Below are 21,503 nucleotides of genomic sequence, written 5' to 3'. Positions count from 1 at the left end.
CAATACCATTTGTTGTTATTATTGTTGTTGTTACCAACCATGAAGAGTCATGGGGCTGGAGAGATGGCTCAGGGGTGCAGTGTGAGGCCAGAGCTGGCCTCCGAGCACCCATATTAGTAAACACCTTGAGCTGCTGGTTCTTAATCTGCGGATTGTGACTCCTTTGGGGTCCAATGACCTTTTCACAGGGGTCACATACCAGATATACTGCATATCAGATATTTACACTATAATTCATAACAGTAGCAAAATTACAGTTATGACATAGCTACAAAGTAATGTGATCACTGGGGACCACCACAGCATGAGGAACTGTATCAAAGGGTCAAAGTGTTGGGAAAGGGGAGAATCACTGTTATAAAGAATCTGACAGGCTTTTCTAATCTTTGAGTTGCATGTATGTATGTATGCTTGTGTGTGCACATGCACACACACACACACACACACACACAGTCCTAAAAGAAATACAATGCAAAATAAATAGTGATGTTTTCATAGCCCTGTCTGGTGTTTTCGTACAGGCTTCAAGTTATATGATCTGAATGGCAGCTCCAGGTTCCTTCCTGTTACTCAAATGTTTTACAGAATCAGTGTCTAAGCCAGACTTTATTTTCTTGACAGGTGAGGGGGCAATCAATCCCCAGCACTGCCCACTATTCCTGAGGCAGTTTTTTAGGATTAGATATACGAAAGTCTCTTAATACAGAACAGAATGGACCGAGCCAATGATTCCCAGCCCAGCAGAGTTAGCAATCATCAGCAAGGTATGAAAAATGCAAATCTTTAACCTATTCTAGAAGCAACTCCTCTGAAACTCTGGGGATGAGGATGAGGTTCAGAAACTCACTTTTCTAGGCCCATAGATTGTGATGTGCACTAAACACTGAGACCCGGTCCTTAATTGAGGATGTCTCCTACCTGACAATTAGCCAGGTATGTGGGCACTTTTTTTATCATGCCAATTGAGGTGGAGGGTGCTGCAGGCACCTAGTGATTAGAAGCTGCTAGACATGCTCAAGTGCCCAGGGAAGCTCATCACTTCAAGAAATTCTCCAGTGCAAGATATAAAGAGTGGTCAGCTGAAGGGATGCTACATCATCCGTCAGTGCCTGGTGATGAGTGGCAAGTAAGTAGGAGATTCTGAAGCCCATTCATGGCTGTACTCATACCTGGAATTGTCATCAGAGTTAGAGGTAGACCCAAAATACCAGAAAGACCAAGACCAGTGCTTGGGGTTGCTTAATGTACCCCACTTTATCTCCCTGGGCACTCTACCTCTTTCGAACCTCAAATTGCTGCCTGGATGTTAAGATTTCACCTCTATTGAAATGGAAATATATAACCTAATTGTCGTAGTAAATGCAAAACAATTTGGCATCATTTCTTTTGTATGTAGAGGCATATATGTGTGTTTATGTGAGTGGTGTGCACATCAGTGTGTGTTTGTGAGTGGATGGGGCAAACAGGTGTCCTGCTCTACATTCTACACAGGAACCTGGAGCTGAGGATTCTCTTTGGTGCTGGCTGGAACGCCAGAGTGCTTTTCCACCTGCACTCCTTACCACACTGGCTCTACAGGCATGTGCATGTGATAATATTATTATTAGTTTTGACAAATCACACTTGTATACAACACGCCGTGATTACACTCACCCTTCCACTTCTCCCTTCCCACTCCTGTTGACCCCATTCCTTTCCATTTAGGCAGTCACAGTAAACTCACAGTTACAACAATTATGTCAAGCTCAGAAGATGGCACTCCATCACACTCTTCCCCATCCTTTGGCTCCCACAGTCCTTCCGTTTCCTCTTCTGTGTCATTCTTTGGCCCTTAGGTGAAGTGACCAAGCACTCTCAGTAATCACTTGATTTCAGACTTGACCTGTTCTGAGGCTTCACTTTGACCCACTGCTATTAGAGGTTTCTCTGACCCAGATGCACAAGTCTATGGCTTTAAACGTATATTCAGAAAGCAGTTTAGCGACACTTCTATTTGCCTGCCTGGCATTTTATGTGGGTGCTGGAGATTTGAACCCAGGTCCTCAAGCTTGCACAGCAAGTGCTCCTACCCACTTAGCCATCTTCCACAGGCCCTCATCACCATTCTTGGGAGTGAAACCCCAGCTTACTCATGTCTCAGCCATAGGCATCCAGAAGAATCCTTCATTTTCCCATCTACAAAGTCAGGATGATACTTAACATCATCTTTTTCCCCCCTCAGCATTATTAAGAGGATCAAATAGAACAAGTATATAAATCTCTTTAGCAGTTCCAGAGGCGTAGACAATGCTTGCGTTTTGCTAATTACAATGATTATTAATTCCCTGTACTGTTTCTGTATATACTCTGTCTTCTAAGTGGAAACAATCCTCCTAATGCCCAGTGCTGTGCACCCAGAATACGCGCCTCTCACTCCTCACCTTTCACATGCCAGGTAACTGCTTCTAGGGTTTCACGCCAGCTCCAGCTCCGGGGTTGATGTGGCTTCTAGCGGTGATGGAGCAGCGGAGCCTGGTAGTAAATGCTGAACATCATTTCTAAGTGGTAGGTGATCGGCAGCGGAGAAGACATCCTCAAGCACAGAATGGCTTTGTCCCTGATAAGCTGGCCCTGTGGCTTTTCTCAGTCAGCCTAGACCAGGTTAATATGGCTTTCACAGCAATAAAGGGGGGAAAGTCGAAATCTGTCTGCTCTTATTACGTTTACACCTCACTGGCCTACTAAAAATCGGAGAAATCACAACCAGTCTTCAGATCATAGCAGTGGGAAGGGAGCAAGGGTGAAACACACACACACACACACACACACACACACACACACACACACACACACACTGCTGGTCCAGGATACAAACGGTTCCACACCATCATCAGTGGAGCATCTTCAGTTTGACTAGAGACGATCCAACCACATAGGGCAAGCATGGTGGAGGAGAACTGTACATGTGTCACTAAGATGGCTATCCCTCAAGGTTCCTCTCTCCTCTGTGACCTCAGCTTATCTGAGAAAGTCTTCCTGGAGCAGTGGTCCTCAACCTTCCTAATGCTGCAACCTTCAAATTTCACATTGTGGTGACCCCCAGTCATAAAATTATTTCATTGTTATGGCATAACTAATTTTTGCCACTGTTATGAGTCACAATTTAAATATCACTATTCAGAATATCTGATATGTGATCCTGTGGGGGCCTCGACCCACAGATTGAGAGCTGCTGCCCTACAGGCTCCCCCAGTTTGTCATTTCCCTGCTAACAGTACATCTTTCTGCCCTCACATCTGAGCATCACACCAGGAAACATCACAGTGCCTATGCATCCTTCTTGACAATAGCCTTCTTTGCTTGTGTAGAATGATGAGGAAGTGTTTTGAACAGCTTTTAGAGTCTCAGGCAGGGGAGGGTACAATGTGGAGGTTTCCGCCATTTAAGGGTAACTCCTGCCCACAGAGTGGGTTTCATGGACAGCTGAAGTTAACAGGTTGCCCCTCTCTCTGACTCCAGAAGAGAGATTGCTGTTCTCCTGAGTGTCTTTTTGAACCCCCTGAGGAGTGTAATACTGCCTGGAGACCACCACTTCAAAGCTCTGTTTTGTTTTTCAAGGACAAGTGACACTGTCACTCTGACAACAGCTGTAGGGGAAACTAGGCAAATGTTAATAAGATTTAACTGGAAAAAAAAAAACATGAAACAGTTAAATAGCAAAATATTTGACAGGAAACCCTTTGCCAGACAGAGGCCAGCCTCCCAACCTAAGCTGGGCTCTTGGATGATCTGTGATATCAGAAGCATGAGTTTGGGGAAGGGTCTGAGTCCAGAGTTTTAGAACCAACATAAAAAGCCTATCAGGCCAATATGTCTTTAATCTCAGTACTTGGGGGTGGCATGCCTGTAGGTGGTCCCTGGGGTGGTATGCCTATAGATGGTCCCTGGGGTGGTATGCCTGTAAGCAGTCCCTGGAGCTTGCTGTACAGCCAGCCTCGCTGAATCCCAGGGCTTCAGGTTCATTAAAAAAATCCTGTCTTAAAATAAGTGGAAAGAGACTGAGGAAGACAACTGGTAGTTTCCTCTGGCCTCCATGTGACCTGTGTATGTACATCATGTGTACACACACACACACACACACACACACACACACACTCATTTTAAGAAATGGGCATTCTAAGGACTGCTTGTTATCTTGTTGCTCAGGAGGTGGAGGTTTGGGGTTCTAGGCCAGCCTATGCAACAGAGTGATACCCTGTATCATAAAGAAAAGGAATTCCAATTTGAAACATCCAAGCTAATGTCAAGCTCATGCCAAACAAAACCAGAAACCCTAGGTTTCTCCCAGATGTCTGATTCTTTTCCTAAAACTTCACAGATGATCTCTCTAGGGATACAGGGTGGAAGCTCCTGACCTAAATAAAGGGTAGAGCGTGGCATATGTTATTTTTTTAGAGAAAGCAGAAGTGAATGTAATAAATACAGCACAAGCTCTGTGCACTGTATGAAGTCTAGGGCTTTTGGTGAGATCACCATGGCTAATTTCCTTTTGGGGTGTGTGAAGGAATAGTTCACAGAAGACAATAAGGAGGACTTTAAGGAAGATGCAGAGTCTATGAGTGTGGAAAATGGGAAGAAGGTAGGAGGGTGAAGGAGGCTGGCATAGTCTGTGCTCAATTAAAGAGCAGCCAAGAAGGGACTGGAAATTTCCTACCCAGTAACCATCATATTCAGAGGGACTTGAGAGAATGATCATTGTAACCCAGGAACTGCCCATGACTGAGGAGAAGTCAGGGGTTAAGAAATTCTCCTTTCTCTTCAGGAGAGCTGAAAGTACAAGATAGAAGGCAGCATCTTAGCAGAAATGCCCTTCTGAGTGTCAAAGGTGACAGGGAGGACCTCAAGGGACTGCTTTCCTCTTGGGCTGTTAATAGTTTTAAAGCATTGTGAGCACTTCAAACCACCATGACACTATGGACACCATGGGGCAGACAGACAGACAAACAGATGAACAGGTGAATGGATGAATGGACATATGGACACACACACACACACACACACTCCTTTGCTGAAGAACTTGGACTTCATGATGACCTTTTAGGTTTCCTTTCCTCAGAATGATTCAGTGGCCTGCTTTGATGATTGATCACAATTGTTTACTTGGCTAGACTAGGTCACAATTAGGGCATCTATCTCTGAATAGAATTGTGAGGGCATTTACAGAGAGGTTCTGACCTAATGGTGCAATCCATTGATGGATTCAGGATGTTAACAGTGTGGGAGGTGATGGAACTATGGCAGGTGTGGTCTAGTTGAAGGAAACAGGGGGATGTCTCTTGCCCTGCCCCCTTCTTATATTCCCTAGTTCTTTCCCTTCCTGGACAACTATGTCTTGAATGTTCTGCTCTGCATGCTTTCATATCTGTGAAAGACAAACTCTTCTAAAACTGTGAATAAAATAATTCTTTCCTCTTGGCTGTGCAACATTGCCCTCTGAGCAGAAGCACCACCCACCTTATCAGAGCAGCTGCCATTAGTTGCAAGCGTCCTGAGAGGTCAGGCATGTTGGAGCCGTAAGAGTAGAGGGAAGGATTATTAGGGATTTGAGAGTCCAGCCACTGACTCCTGAACCCCTTCTCAAATGTATGTAAGTGTGCCCAGCAGTCTGCACTCTTAGGACATCCTAGGGTATATAGACATAGACAATAGAAGGTTAATTAAAGAGGGCTTCATCTGTGCCGATGGGAAGTCATCACCCACGTGTTCATAAGACCTATGGTCCTGGAAGTAACCTCTCACCCATGCTCTGTAAGTGAGTCAAAGGAACTCACTGGTTCACTAAGCAGGCCCCAGGCACGGCAGTGGGGCCAAAGCCCTACTTCTCCTTGGAATTGAACTGTGCTGTCCCTTCCTGTATGGTCGACCTTCTTGCATTAATACAGATGACCTGTGTTGAACCTGATCATGTGGCTCTTCCTGCCACAGGCCTTTATCCTGATCTCCAGTTACTTCTGGCGTTCACAGAGAGGCTCTTGCTCTGACAGCCTTGAAGTTTCCAGTCTTTCTAAGTGTGAATGGTGTGCCAGTGATGGAGATGTTGGCTTGGTTTTTAAGCTGAAGCATTTTCAAGAGGACAGCCAGTGCAAACACTTGTAGCTTTGGCTGCAGAAATGATTCATCAAGACCTGCTATAAAATCTGGAGATGTGATGGGAATTTTGGCAACCACATTCACGTTCGAGGTCAATACCAGCCAAACCACCGACTGGCAAATTATCAACTGAATCATGAACAGGCTTATGTCTCATTACCATCCTTCCAGCCATGGTAGCTCATAGTAAGATCACTCAAGAGGCTTTGATCGCTGTTTTATTACTATATAACCCAGTACATTCTTGCTCTCAAACTTCTCCCTCAGATTCTCCCTCAGCTGTTTTAGTGCTGGGATTACAGGCATGCAGCAGGCATGGTGCAACCACAGTAATTAAAAAAAAAAAATCAAAAGCTTAATCTGCCCTAAATGTGCTAACTATTTTAAGAAATTCCCTACCACTTATATTCTATCCTTAATACTCTCCAAATGTCTTACTTGCATATTTGATCACTCATAAGAGTAAGATAATAGAAAGTGTAAAGTGATACTTTATGTCTTGTAGAAAATCGAATTGACTTTAGATGTAACACCCCACCTCCCCCAAGTGTGTTTGGAAACACGTGCTCCATAGGACAGTGTTGAGAGGCAGAATGGGGACCTAATGAAGGCTTTGAAAATTCCTAGAAAGGGTTGCGTCTCTTTATCACCAGGATAAGTTGCTTATAAAGGAATGCATTCCACCTCCTTGTCTTGCCTTCTTTTGATATTCCATATTCTGCCATAAGATGGAAAGCTCTGTCATTCTTCTGAGTCACTCAGGGATTTTTTTTATATTGTGGGATAATTATGAGGATGCTTGATTTTATTAGTACTTCAAAGGCCACACAATCCACAGTCATGTGATGCAGGAGGGGCCACATGGACTGAAATCTGCAAAGAATGGTCCTCCCCAGGTGGAGATACAGAATGAGAGGCAGAGAAGAGCCTGTCCCAAAGCCTGCCTGGGCTGAAACAGCACAGAGCTCAAGTTCACCTGCCATTGGCTTTCTCCTTGACTGTCAGCCAGAAGCTCAGCAGCTAGGAAGAAAGGGTCATCTCCACGGAGATCAGAAGAGCCAGGTTTCAGTGATGGGATCTGACAAGATGACCAGAGGAAGTCCCTGCCTTCACAATCACCGTAGCACCATGTAATCCCACCTCCAGCTCCTCATCTGAAAGACATGAGGAAGGCCTATAAGGAGAGGGGAGGGAATCAGAGATATCGGGCAGAGGCTGAGACCCCTTAAGAATTTTATGAAAGACTGCATCTTGGTTTAACTAATTTTGAATTCTCGTTCTAGCCTTTGGGATGGAGATCTGTGAAGATTGTCAGAGTCCAGAAAATCTAAAGCAGTACATTTTATTTTAAATCTAGATATAAAGTGCTCATTTGTACTGCAGTGAGTTAGAACTGCCAAACTAACCTCAACCTGGACAACTTAACTAAAAGATGTGTGTTAACCTACAGTTCAGAAGACTGGACGTCTGCTATCAGAGTGTTGCCAGGGACCATTCCTTCATGAGGGCAGGCCTGTCTGGGCCCCTTCCTTGGTATTGCAGCTGCCAGAAGCCAGGAACACTGTGTGGCTTGTTGGCATATCCCTCCAGTCTCTGCCTCCATTTCCACACAGCATTCATTTGTAGGCATGCCACTGTGTACCCTCTCCATTTCTTAAAAAGGTGTAATTTCTTTTATCTGGGATCAACCTTATCCAGCGTCTATATTAATCATGTTTGAAGAAAACATTTCAAGATTCTTTAAGGTAGTAGACAGACATGGATATCTAGGGACATTTAGCAGGTCAGTCCTATGTACCATCTTTGACATCTCATATGTGTATTAACAATAGTTAATAACACACTGAAAATGTGAATACGGGATAAATTTTGACTCTTGATTCCTTCTCTGTAACGTTCCTATCCACCCTAGGCACACCTCTTCAGTCCTTCATGAGCTGCACTATTTTTGTCTACTATGCAAGTTATTTATTCTCAGTCTTTCCTTTTTCTATGTAGGAGGTTTCTCCAGAAATGTGGCTTTTCTGAAAATACACTTTCTTCTTCTTACAGGTACAAGGTAATTAGCGAGCCTTCCTTCTGTCTGCCTGGCATGTGTTTAGAAAGAGGCAAATCCAGCCTCTGTGCAAAGAGCAGGCATGTATTCCTCACCGTGGGTTTGTGGGAGAACTGAAGCTCTTCCTGTCCCAATTGACCCCCCACTTTCTCTTGCTTATTTGGACTGAGAATTAGCTTTGAACACGTCTGCAGCACAGAGTGAATTCCATGCAGAGCTATAGAGAACTTTTTTTTTTATCATCCTGCCATGTATGTAGTTAAGGGATAAAATAGATTATAGGCAACGGAAGGAAAACAGAAAAAAATAGCTTAATCTCTCTCACTTCGATGAAGGCTGTGTGTCTATAAGATAATCTTGGCTGGTTCTCGGGGCTTATTTTTGCCACTTTTGGTCTTGTTTTTGTTTTGTTTGTTTGTTTGGTTGGTTAATTGGTTATTTGACAGGAGATTATGTAGATAGGCTTCATTACATATTCAGAACCTACAGAATGTGTTCAGTGCAGTGATTCTGATGTATGAGCGTACCTTGGGAGGTGTGAACAAACATTATTCTCCCCAGATGAAGCACCAATGACAGGCCAGCAAAATGATTCCTCCCAAGTCAAGTTAGTGAACTTGATAGTTTACGAGGTTACATACAGGGGCATGCTGGACTCAAAGGCACCTTCCTCATCAAAATGCCCACCCTACCATGGCAGATGACTCAGGAATGCTACATCTTTGGAGTGCTCTGGCCTGCCTGCAAGCAGCTCCCCCTGGAAGTTTCATCTACCAGAAGTTGTCTACTGCTATGATGACACTGAGCTTTGTGAATCCTGGGGTTCTGAGCTTTCTGAGCCCCTTGAGCCTCCTCAGCCTTCCAGGAAGAAATGCTTCAATTGAGAGGAAATAGCTACCCAACAAATAGGTGCAAATCAGGGGACAGGAATAGAAAACATTCTTACCCTTAAAGGGGTGTCTATCGTATAAACATGGGTATGTCTGGGAGCTTATTTTGCTGCACTTTTGCAATAGTGATCTGAGCAGTAAATTCCATTTGGTGACTAGCTGCCCATCTGCCTTTCAAAGTCTCAAGAACCTGCCTCTTCCTGTAATAAGTAGTATTCCATATCTAGGTGTAAGTATGGTCTAGATGCTCTCTTTCCCCCTCCCCCACTCAATCATCAACTAGTTCGCACCATCACACTCTTTCTGAAAATGTTCCCACCATTCCTTATAGGCAGCAGAATCCAGGGGTTCAAATCCAAGCTTAGCAAGACTCAGCTGCTCTGGTTGCATACATTGGAATAGTTGCAGAAAACAGAATGGAGAGGTCTGGGATGAACAGCTCATGTCCTGAAAAAGCAAGCAGGGAGAAAGAACAACTTTTCAAAGACAAAAGGTTGATATTGCTTTTTACCCAAGCAAATAATCCTGGGTATTTACCGTGGCTTTTCTGGAAGGGATCACCATGATGACAAGGCAAATGACGATAACTGAAGGCAATTTACAGAGGACTTGGAAACCCAAGGGAATGAGTCTGGACATGTTTGTGCTTCCCTGGTTGGGGGCACAGGTTGTTAACTGTTGCATTTTCCTTGTTAGGTGGTGAGTTTTGAAGGAAAAATAACAATTCTTAATGCGTCATGTGACTTTGGTGATTCCACGAGCTCCATCCTCATTAGATTCAGCATCACTGAGGCCAATCCCCAGAGAGCATCATCCATTTTCCCAACCGCATGTGATGCAACCTCTCAACTCAAAATGCAGCCCACTGACCAACAGCAGCACCAGCAGCACCTTGCACAGTACAGTTAGGGGCATAGGTTCCATCCCTGACTTACACGTTGCAGTGGGATTCACTTGCGAAGTAACGCAAGGAGAAGCGCTAGTTTAGAGGCTTCTCTTTGAGTCCTCTGTCATCACCATAACAACTTCCAGCTCATGATAACTAATGAAAATAATAACAAGAAGAACAAATGGAGTTAGCTGATAAGTACAACCTTTGTCCTCAATTTAGAAATGTTAGCTTACAGTGCTTTTCTGGTGGAGCTGTTTCTTCTTTGGAAATCTCACGTATGTATGTATGTATGTATGTATGTATGTATGTATGTATGTATGTATATATGTATGTATGTATGTATGTATGGTGTGTGTGTGTGTGCATGTTTGTGTGTGTGTACAGGCACCTGTAGATTCTGGATGGGTCCTCCTCAATTGTTCTCCACTTTTTTTTTTTTTTTTTCTCAATCCACTTGGTTATAATCACTGGTCAGTGCACTCTAGGTATCTTCCCAGTTCTGCCTTCCCAGCACTGGGGCTAGTTTCTATATGAGTTCTGGGGATCTAAATTCAGGTCCTTGTTTGTGCAGCAAACACTTTACCAAATGAACCACCTCCCTAGTTTTTAAAATCTTGCTTTCTTAATTGTGTGTGTGTGTGTGTGTGTGTGTGTGTGTGTGTGTGTGCATGTTTATATGTGTGTGGATTCACACGTGTGTGATGGATGGTGTGGATGCACATTTGTTCGCATGGAGGACAGAAGTTGATGTCCAGTTCTTCTCTCAACTGCTCTCCACCTTCTATTTTGAGGCAAGGTATCTCACTGAGCCAGAGCTAGCTGGTTTTGTCTATCAGATGGCCACATTACCCTGGGATTCTTGCCTCTGCCTTTGTACATGGTTGTGATTACATGTGGTCTACCACATCTGCCTGGCTCTTAGGTTGGTTCTGTAGATCCAAGTACCAGTGCTCATGCTTAGAAGGCAAGTGATTTCCCAAGCCACGTATTTATTTCCCGGGCCCCAACGTATTTATCTACTGATCGTAGAGAATCAGCACCACATCCTGTATCTGTAGCTCTTGGCTCTCACCATCTCGCTCAGATGTGTGCCTTTATTTTCAAAGATGACGTTAATCTTTCTAAAGGTTCTCTCTTTTTTTTGCACATTATATCCCATCCCTCCAAGACTCCCCACTCTCACAATCTCCTCAGATCCACGTTTCAAACATTTCTCTTCAGAAAAGAACAGGCCTCCCAGAGATTCAACCAAACCCAGTATAACAAAATGCAATAGGACACAAACCTTCCTATCAAGGCTGGAAGAAGCAACCTAGTAGGAGGGAAAAAAGTCCATGAGCAGGCAAAAGTGTCAGAGACACCCAAATTCCTACTGTCAGGAGTCCCACAAGAACATCAAACTACCCAACTATAATATACATACGGAAGTCCTATGTCAGGCCCATGTAGGCTCCCCAACAGCTGTTGGCGGTCAATGCTTAGAGCCCCTGACAGGGTAGAGCTAGATACATACAGAGGCTGCTGCCGAAGGCAGTGAGCGATTAGAGTTACTCAGCAGATTTTTTTTTCTGAGGAAACAAAGCTTAATAATGTAGAAAGGGAAGGAAAGAGAGAAAATTCACACACACACACACACACACACACACACACACACACACACACACACACGTGATTGATGGGTGGGAGAAACAACGTCCCTGTCACACCGCACCATACTTTATTCTTTCTTCCATAGCTCATACGTCCCAGCAAAATCTTTCAAACAATTACAATGTGATTACATTTTAGTTTTCTTCTAGTAAATGATTATGGAAAAACAGTGTGTTTTCCAATATCTTTACAAGAAATAGCATTATGTAGTACAGATAAAAAAAAACAAATTATTTTTAAAAAAAACCTCACATACAATCATAACTATGCAACTTGCTATTGATTAACAAAGTGTAAGCAAGCAAGGTATTTTCTCAGCCAGTTGCTCTTCCTTGCAGGCAGCAATTTGCTGTTACAAATAAAGAAGTAATTGTTTTACTATTTATCTTTAAAACCAATCTTGTAAAAATCTTAAAAGAATCACAAACCTAAACTTTTATGTAAAAATCAGTCATATCTTCCTCAAATCCTCAGAATACATATCTACTCATTAGCAATTCTTAATCCATGACATCAGGATGTTGATGGCAAAAATGGGTATAAGAAATCAATTATTACCAGTCCAGCTTCAGTAGAGTCATGTCAGCTAATGGTGCCATTGTTCTTGTTCCCTGACCATAAAGAGTCCCTAGATTAACTAATAAGAGTGTGCCTTTCTGAACTTCATATTGTTCCCTAAGATTTTTTTATATATATCAGTAGTAAAAACATCTCAACCTAGCTTCACTAACAACCTTATTTCCCCGAATGTTTTCTAAGGGTGGTGGTCACTGTTGACAATCTACATTTCTAAGTTCTTTCCTAGGGTGGTGATTGAATCATGAGTCTGCTCCAGCAGCAATACCTGAAAGAGATCAAGCATAAATATTGTGAATGCCAGAGATACTGCCCAGTGAGGGACCAGAAGCCTCTGCAATGTTTTCACATCCCTTTTATAGTTCAGAGGGATGTGAGGGCAGCAAGCAGAGCAGGACTCCATAACAGCATAAAGTCCTCAGGACACGGAGTCCTCGGAGCTGTGCCACACAGAGGCCCACCCATGTGGCTGTGGTAACCTATGGGCTGCATTCCACAGCATGTGAGCCCCTGTGAGATGATTCTGTGGACTGTGTTCTCATGGTGTACTTGACCCCTCTGGCTTCTACAATCCTTTCTTCCCATCTTCCACAGGATTCCCCAAGCAAGTTGACATTAATCTTAAGAGCTGGGTTTTTTTCTGATCACCTGATACCTTGATTGCAAGAATAAACATTTAAGCATAAGAGTTGTGCACGTAACTTGCCTTGAATAAGAATAGTATGGGAAACATAATTCATTGTCTTTGCTTTCTTACAGATTTATCATGTATGCCAACATACTTATGGTTCCATGGCATCCTATAGAAAAATAGAATTGTGCAATTTACTGTTCCACTAAGTTTTGCCATGGGACAAACTTAATAGAAAGATTAATCTCTCACAGGAAACAGTTAGAAAATCTACTCTAGGAAAGAAATGGATGAGCAGTATTGGGCAGCAAATATTGCCATTGACTAGAATACGAGAAGAGAGGAAACAGTGTCCATGGACTTAGAGTCAGACCTCTGTTCTATTAAAAGGTTCTCAGTATCAGAACTATTCCAGTTAACTGAGAGGTTCTCCATATCAGAACAATTCTAGATAACGGAGAGGTTTTCATTATCAGAAAATTTCAGCTAGTTAAGTGTCTTTTGAAGCCTGCTCAAATTTACCAACTTACTGGAAAATGAGAAGCTGATTAAGCAATCTGATAGTTTGTATCAAGGGAGTTTTTGTGACAGAGATATGGACAGGACATTTTTCTCTTGTGTGAGAACTTTTTGTTTTGTTTTGTTTTGGTGCGGTGCGGTGCGGTGCGGTTTGGTTTTTGTCTCTAAAATAGAGAATGTGGTAAGTTCATACCAGGCCTCCCTAAGCTGTAGTACTCTGTTTTGAAAAGCAAATTATATTTTATTGAAGTATAAAATATAAGAAAAATCATAGACAGATAGATAGACAGCCCCATATTTATTTATGATGTTCTTCATTACTTTGTGTGGCTGAATACTTCTGTAAGAAAATTTGTCTCCTGCTGATAATTTTTTAACACTTTTGCTTGTGCCAATCTAGTTAGGACAGATTTTTGTATGCCTAAAACAGTCTTTTATTTAAAAACAATTATATGAACATATTAACATGCTTGTGTAACATACACATATCTATGTATCTACCTGTTTATCATCTATTTATATCTATCTTTCTATATGTATGTGTATCTATCTCTGTTTCTCTATGTGCATTCACACACATATATTCTCTCTCTTTCTACACACACACACACACACACACACACACACACACACACACACACACACACACACATTCCTGTCTGTATAGATTTCTCTCAGAAATCCTATTGTTGCCCTGTGTCATGGAGATCCTATGGCTTTGGATCTGCAGGACTCGCCCCTTCATGCACTCCAGAAGTTCATAGGTATTGGAGTGGGTCAACTCAAAGCACTGGATATGGGTCTGGCTGGTACCTGAGTTGGTCAACCTGCACCACCAGGGCCAGCTCTGCCACTCTGCCTAGGTGTGAGAAGGGGCCATCTCTCCTGCACCCATGCCACCACGGCTAGCTCTCTAGCACTGCCTTGTGTTCTACAGCTGGCAAGGGGCAGGGTCAGCTCAACACAGCTTTTGGACATCAACATGGTTCCAGTGACCCATCAATAGTGGACCAGACTAGTGACATCTGCATGTCCTTTGGTGGTAACATGGGCCATGAACATCGAGACAGAGCACTGCTGCTGCAGGGTCACAGACCAAGACCTGACCCTCTGCAGCAGCATGGGTCATGACTACAACGGCGAACAGGCCTCTTTCTTTTCTTAATTTTGAAATATTGTTCCATGGAATCTTCTTGCTTGTGTTATTTCTCACAATATGACTGTCATTGTGCTCACCCCTCACATTATTCTGTAATTTTCTCTGTTTGTGTTTCTTGGGTCAACAGGCTTATAAAATTCTTAGTTATTCTTTTCTTTTTTTTTTTTTTTTTTTTTTTTTTGGTTTTTCGAGACAGGGTTTCTCTGTATAGCCTTGGTTGTCCTGGAACTCACTCTGTAGACCAGGCTGGCCTTGAACTCAGAAATCCGCCTGTCTCTGCCTCCCAAGTGCTGGGATTAAAGGCGTGTGCCACCACCTCCGGGCATCATTGTTTCTTTTAATTAATGTATATTAGTTTCTGTTAATGTTTTCCTCCATATTTTCGAACACACACTCTATATGTATAATAGTGTTTCAATGCCCTCATATTACAAGTTCTATTATCTGTGCCATCCCTGGGCCTATGATTGAATCCTTCTGTTCACTGTGGACTGGATCATCCAGCTCTTTTGCATTCCTAGAAATTTCTGTATTGTGATTTTTAGAGTGTAAGTTAATTATTATTTTCACAAAAGAAAAAAAAAACATTCCTGAGCTTTGTCCTAAGGTGCAGTTAGCTTACTTAGGAAAAATTCAATCCTCTGAAGCTTGCTTTTCAACAACGTTATGAGGGAGTAAAACAATGATTGATTAAGGCTGGGTTTGCCTAATGTCAAGGCAATAAACGCTGAACTGTATACTGTTAGGACTAAAAATTGCAGGCTTGTTTTCAGTTACAAATGAGCCAGACACCTGCTAATGCCTGCTAGTCTATCTGTCCTTCTCAAGTTTGCAAAGCTACTCCAACTCAAACTAGAATTTTCTACTAACGTAGAAAATTACTGACCCCCAGGCTTGCCTGCATGGTCATGTGTGTGATACATTTTAAAATAAACAGATTGTAAAACTTAGTGCTGAAACCACACATGATGTTTGTTGAGAGGAGGACCTGGATGCTTGAGGCCTCCTGAATATTAAGCAGGGCTGATGCCAACTTCCCAAGGTCATAGTGAATGATTTGCTTTCACTACTCTGAGGTTCTAATACTGTCTTATTATGAAGTAAGGATCATTCTTTTTACAAGCACTCTGCTTAGCTTCTGTATTTTATGGCATCTTTATTCTAATCAGCAGGGATTAGAACTAGCCCTGGCTTTTTGTAAGCTTGAATGCTACATTTATTTCTTCTGGACTAGCAAGCAGGTGCATCCCTAAACTTGGGTATGCTTCTTACATACATACGCTGGCTGCTCTCTGCCATGGACATCTGAGGGATGGATCTTCTGTGCTCCCCTGAACCTCCTATTTTTTCTTATCAATGATTTTCTCAGTGAACTCTCGCCTTGGAAGGTACATCTATCTGAACTTCCAAATCTGCCTAAGTTAAGATGTTTCCATTTTCTACACCATGACTTCAAAACTTTCTCTACTAACAAGTTTGAGTTCTTAGTGAAGCTTATGGAATATGGGCTCCTCTCTTTCGGGATCGCTCGCTTGTATTCCTGATGTTTATAATCTAAAAACACTCATTTCATTTCACCACAGGTTCCAACTTTCAGATAATGGGAGCGACCCTGCTCCTGTTGTTTAACTGACTGTGATTGTAAGAAGAAGGCTGTATTAGGAAGAGAGGGATGGAGGAAGGGAGAGAGAGAGAGAGAGAGAGAGAGAGAGAGAGAGAGAGAGAGAGAGAAGAGAGAGAACCTATGCATGTATGTATCATGTGTGTACATCTCTGTGTGTACATGTGCACTCTCTTGTGTATATGTACACACCTGTGTATGTACATGCTTGCATGAGCATCCATGTAATGCCTAACAAAATAGGTGAGAATTTTTATTTTCTTTTATTTGTGTTATATGTTGTAATCTCTGCTTTGAACATTACAGCCATCTGGAAACTTTGAAGTCTAGCAAGAAGGTCTCACGTCAGTGACTAGCTTCACCTCAATGATTTAAAAAGAAACACAAAGGTCTGTTTTTAGCTGCTACCCACAATCTGCACTTCATTATTTACTTATTACTAGCTACCCTTAATTTATCTGTGAGAGCCACACAGATCACACACAGTTTTACTTTCCTCAGGAGCAAACATAGGAAGATAAGTGGTACCTAGTGGCTCACATACAAATTACAGGTGTAGTTGTACCATTTTCACAGGCATGTCGCTCACAGCCTTCCCATAGATGAGGTGTGCAGACAGTAAGGGACCTTGACAGCAGAGATGGAGACTCCTACACTAATTTTGTTACCGAAAGTGTGTAATGTATAAATGACATTTGTCAACAATAATTATATGTAGAGAGCCACAGTTAATCTTGGTTGTCACAGTGACAGGATCTGGAATCAACTAAACAGGAAGCTAATGGACACTTCTGTGAGTAATTTTCCTGATCATGTTATTTAAAGCTATAAGACCCAGTCTTCAGTGTTTCCAGAACCTTCTGGAGGCAGCTTGAAAGGACATCAAAGAGACAGGCTTTGCTTCTAGCTTTTTGCCTGCATGCTTGTAGGCAAGTGCATGTCTCCTGTTGCTGCCATTGCTGCATCCCTTCAATGTTATTAGAAGCAGCTTCTTTTGACTTGGAGTTTCACAGATTGAGCCTCTTCAGTGTGAGTCTGCCATTGTTAGGTTACCCAGACCATACAGTGTAAAACAATCTGTTAAATCCCTTTAATGTGTATCTTTTCTAACAATTCTTTCTTAAGGAAGCTTGATAGAATAACCATAACCATCTAACATTTCTTTAGTTTTGAGTTACAGAATCCAAAATACCTACTGCTTAATGAAAAAATATGCTCAAATAATCATTTACAACCTTCAAAATAACTGTGCAAAGAAATCCCTCTTACCCAGTCCTCTCACTGTCTTTAACACAACCCAGAACCACTGGTTATTGTGACCTAGGAGGGGAGTCTGCTGCACACTAACTTTTGATGGGATTCTGAGAATGAATTACTAACACAACAGCTAATTTGTCAACATGACAGAATAGAATATTAGGATGTTTTTGGTCAGACAGATACATACTCAAATCTCATACATTTATTGCTTTTATGATCTTAGGAGGATTACTTATCTGAATGAGCCTCAGAATGTATTAATACATAATAAGAAGAGCCAGCCTTATCTGATCACTCACCAGGTGCCAGACATTGTCATGAGATGAAAAGGAAACTGTTATTATCCTCATTTCCAGGAAAATGAGGCTTAGAGAAGTCATTTTCTCTGAATCATAAAAAAACAGTGTATGGACAAAGAGGGTCTGAACCTTGGCTACAACAGTTTCATGAAAGACATTTGAAATGACACTGATTGGAAGTAGCAGTTAGTAAAGATTAAACCTTACAACATGTTCCTGAAACTTACAATCTATGATGCCCCCGTTTTCTCACAGTATTCTCTTTAAGCAAGAGCTCGTAAAAGGGAGGTAACAACTTAAAAACATAGCTCTGTAATGACTAAAATACTTGCAGTTGATGAACATGTGAGCCGATTCTTCATTGCTGTGACAAAATACCCCCAAAGGGTGATTTGACAGAGGGGGCCTTCACCTTGGCTCACAGGTTTAAAGGCTTCAGTCCTTAGTCCCTGGCTCTGATGACTGGAAGTCTGTGCTGAAGTAGAACATCAGGGTAATGAGAGTATGGAGGGGCAGCCCACCTCAGAGTGGATGATAGACAGGAAGCAAAGAATGAAAGATTGTCAGAAGGGGCCAGATGAGGTATAGCTGGAAGTGACCCGTCCTTCAGTGACTGCCATCACCTCCCAACAATTCCATCACGTGTGAATCCATCAAAAGATTAAGCCTCTAAGATCCAATCACTTTACTAAAGCTCACCAGATAGCAACCCAGCCCCCACTGAAGGAGTCCATGTGGCACATTTTATATTAAAGTATGACAGAAGGAAAATTTAAATTCAGAGAATGAAAGCAATTTTAAGACATTTTAATAATGATATTACTCTGCTCTCTATGGAATCCATGTTTGAGGATTTACATGAATGAAGACAATCCTGCGTATGATTATGTGAGACAGGCTCTGGGATTAACATTCTTTCTAGGGACAGAGATTCAGAGTGCATCCACCTTATCCTCATAAAGATTTAGCTCCTCTGGATGGGAATGGAGCCAGACTTTGGTCCAGGCAGCTTGACTCTTGAGTTCTGACCTCTAACTCCTGAACTATGCCACCTCAGTGTAGATCCTAATACCTTATTTCCACACAACATTTTGCATTATTTTTTATTGAGGAAAAGGAAGATGGAAATTGAAGTCAGGATCTTGCACAGGCAAAGGACACAAGGCACCTTTACAGAATACCCTCAGCCTTTTCCCCATTTCCGACTGAATCGAGCTGTGTATTTGGTGCCAGGATTGTCATAATTCCAAGACAATGCTCCCCTGTTCCTGGATAGTTTCCCCTTGAAGGTAAAGTCACAAGTTCAAGGCAGGTTACACAAATATTTTCTTTGCTCTTTCCAATGTGTACTCACCCTCTGCCCCTGCTGATTCCAGATTCCTGTTCATGACAGCTAATTTCCAGCCACCGAGGGTCAAATGAACAGAATCCTGGAAATCGTGTGAGAAATTCCTCTTCCTCCCAGGGTTACAGCAATTACATCCTTGATAATGAATTGCTCATCAGTTCTGCAGGAGATGGAAGTGATTGCCTCTGCAGGTAGCAATCATTTTTGTGTAACTGCTGTAATTATCAGTCCCCTTCAGTGTGATTGGGATTTAGCAATGGAGACCAGAAGAGTGGAAAGTGTTTGAAGATATGGATTAATATTAGAAACCAGAAAAGACATCACATCTTCACTCCTCTGAAGGATGCTTAACATGTAAGCATTGAATTAAAAAAAAAAGTCATCAACATTTCTGAGTTTATTCCCTTAAATGATTGCTGCACATTGTATACACCCCAAACACCTGATATTTGTGACATTTATCTGTCCTACTGTGTGTGTGTGCTCAAACATGTGTTCACACTTGCCATGATAAGTGTAACATGTGGAAAGGAGTTTTTGATCTCCATAACATGGGTCCTGGTGATTGAACTCAGGTCCTCAGGCTTGGTAGCAAGATCCCTTGCCTGCTGAGCCATCAGGCCAGTCTGTAAAATATGCCAACGTTTTTCTTTCTTCTTCACTATTGCCCTGGGTAATATGTTGACTCATATACATCTCTGGTCCATTACATTCTCTCTCTCTCTCTCTCTCTCTCTCTCTCTCTCTCTCTCTCTCTCTCTCTCTCCTTTTTATCCTGACCGCTGCCCCTTCCTGTTCCCCTGTTCTTCCTGTTCCCTTCCCCATCCCCTTCTCTTCTGAGAGAATGGTGATGCCTCCCCTTGGTATCAACTGACCCTGGCGCCAAGTCTCTGAAGGACCAGGTGCTTCTTATCCCACTGTGTCTTATCTGAGTTAGGGGAACAGATTTCACAGACAGGCAACAGTTTTAGGGATAGCTCCGGCTCCAGCTGTTCAGGACCCACATGAAGACCAAGCTGAATATCTGCTACATATGTGTGGAGGACATAGGCCCAGGCTGTGTATGCTGTTTGGTTGGTGGTTCAGTGTCTGAGGGCCCCCAAAAGTCCAGGTTGGTTGACTGCTGCTCTTCTTATGAAGTTCCTATCCCCTTTGGGATCCTCAGTCCTTCCCCCAACTCTTCCATAAGAGTCCTTGAGCTCTGTCTAGTGTTTGGCCGTGTGTCTCTGTATATGTCTTAGTCAGCTGCTAGGTGGAGCCTCTCAGAGGACAGCAATGCTAGGCTCCTGTCTGCAAGCATAACAGATTATCAATAGTGTCAGGGATTGGTTGAGCTGGTTACTGGTTGGCCATTCCCTCAGTCTCTACTCCATTTGATAATTTTCAATGCTGATGAAAGTATCAAAAGGCTGTATTCTCCCAGCACTCTGGAATGTAATTTTGCAACAGATATACGAATCTTAAACTTTTATCTTCTCCATCCTTAGCATCTATCTTGGGAAGTATGACCTGGAGAAAAAAGAAAAACTAAGAAAAACACATGTTTGAGATTATTCCTAACAGCAAAACAGTAGAAAACACTTCACAGCTCAATGAGAACAGATCATTAAATAAACTGAGCTGCATTAAGTAATGGCGTATTATGCAGTCATTAAAAGTCATGTTGTTGAAGAGTAGTTAATGACACATGGAAAATGTTCATTACCTGAATGTCAAGTGGCAAAAATCTAAAGACAATCGAAGTTGAACTGCACTAGGTGTGGTGCAATTTATGAAGCATCCATTATGTAATACTGAAAGGTTTTAGAGTAGAAGATTTTATCTTCATATTTCAGAAAAGGAAGCAAAGATTCAGTATGTGCTTTTGTGCGTGCGTGCGTGCGTGCATGCGTGTGTGTGTGTGTGTGTTAGTGCATCTGACAGAGACAAAAATGGATTGAAAAAATTTGGGGAAGATACAAGATGCATTTGTGTTTGCCATGAAAGAGTAGAAAACCAAAGTATTTCTTTTCTTTTTCCATTCTTTCTTTAAGGTGGTGACTTTCATCTTAAGCAGCTGTTGCAGTTGCAATTAGGAAAAATGACTAAGAGCAATTAAAATGTTCTGGACTCCTAAGGAAGGAAGCTCTCTGGGAAAGAACACTTTTCTAAGCTGGACTCCTTTAAGCAAGACACACAGCTATCTCAGTTCAAACACCCAACCTGCTTGCCTGTGCAAGAGTTCAGGTTAGGGCTGGAAGTTTCCTGCTAATGACTCTTGTCTCAAAATGAAGCATCCTGGCAACAGAGCCCCACCCACAGTTTCTGAAGGGGTTGTTTAATTCTCATAATAGTCATGTCATCTATAGCCAGTACAAGTTCAGTGTGTGTGAATCTATAGCCAGTCATCGATAGCCAATACAAAGCTCTATGTGACTCCTAACACCAAATACCACAATGAGAACTATCTGCCAAAGAAACAAAATAGCAGGTG

This window comes from Arvicanthis niloticus, chromosome 6 (genome assembly GCF_011762505.2).
Source record: "Arvicanthis niloticus isolate mArvNil1 chromosome 6, mArvNil1.pat.X, whole genome shotgun sequence".
NCBI lineage: Eukaryota > Metazoa > Chordata > Mammalia > Rodentia > Muridae > Arvicanthis > Arvicanthis niloticus.
The sequence above is the reverse complement of the archived record's forward strand: the minus strand, read 5'-3'. Positions refer to the sequence as shown.